The 1,182-nt window shown below is 36.3% G+C and overlaps 1 protein-coding gene across 1 annotated transcript in view; it reads right to left on the bottom strand.

The window, feature by feature from the left end:
* LOC128248676 (cholinesterase 2-like) overlaps positions 1-1,182 on the bottom strand; it is a 56,605-nt gene that overhangs the window by 30,745 nt on the left and 24,678 nt on the right. The window lies entirely within an intron of this gene.

Here is a 1,182-nt window from a genome sequence, read left to right as displayed (position 1 = left end):
ACGTTCTGTCTTGTCTTCGAAACGTCTAGATAGAATAGAGACAGCTGATGAAGGGATATTCCAAGTGGCTTTCCGTTTTCCTATGTGTTCGTTCCGTTGTCTGTAGTTTATTGTTCTAACGTCCTGTACCCTGATATGCATGTATATACACATGTAGATGTAAGTATGTACATATATGTGTGTATACATGTATATATATTCTTTGTATTATATATATATATATATATATATATATATATATATAAGAGGATTAGCCACCAAGGTGGATTCCTAATATGCTAGAAGACGTGAAATCGTCTTATGACGAAGAATATGTTCTCAAGTCGGGCATAAAAGTTCATAGAAGAGCTGTGAAATGGAAGAGCTGTGAAATCTTACATGAATTAATTTCAATGTACATATTAATATGTACATTGTTTCTTTCCGCGTAAACTGATATCTGACTGTCCAAAACCACTTGAAAAGTAACTAGTTGCGACATCTCTTGAAAATGAACAAAAATTGGGATCTTAACGTTATAAAATACCTGCAAAAACAGGGTTTATCTCCCAACGACATTTATGCTAACATTGTAGCTACAGGAGAAGATGGCACTCCAGTTTTATGGACAGTGCAAAGGTGTGCACCTGAACGTAGGATAAGAAAGGAGAGACTTGAAGATGACCCAAGGTCTGGTTGTTCTGTACCTGCCACCACCAGGGAAAACATTGACCATGTTCACCATATCATGACGGATAACAGGCAGTTGACTATAAATCAAACAGCCTGTGCTTTTAGCATATCCCCGTGAAATAATTGAAAATATTCTGCATGTATATATATGGGTCAAATTTGGGTCTTTAGAGTCATGTGGTACTGTTTAACTGTTACCTGTATTCACCTGATAAAAACAGTTTTTTCTTTGCGTAAACTCAAATTCGAGCGCATCATTTTGTCTGTCGTGGAATGCGAGAGATTAGTAACCACTCTTTATCACAAAGTGTGTTGTGGTTAACGGACCACAGAAACAATATTTATGTATCACCTGATGAAACACAAGCTCTCGTAATGCAGGGAAACGGTTACATAATCGAATACCTGCGAATTTAGAGAACTACGTTGTACTGATTACAGATAAATGTTCTTCTGCACTCCTTCTTGTTGACTTCAACTTATTCAACTATACACACACATACATATATA

This window comes from Octopus bimaculoides, chromosome 9 (assembly GCF_001194135.2).
Source record: "Octopus bimaculoides isolate UCB-OBI-ISO-001 chromosome 9, ASM119413v2, whole genome shotgun sequence".
NCBI lineage: Eukaryota > Metazoa > Mollusca > Cephalopoda > Octopoda > Octopodidae > Octopus > Octopus bimaculoides.
The sequence above is the reverse complement of the archived record's forward strand: the minus strand, read 5'-3'. Positions and strand labels throughout refer to the sequence as shown.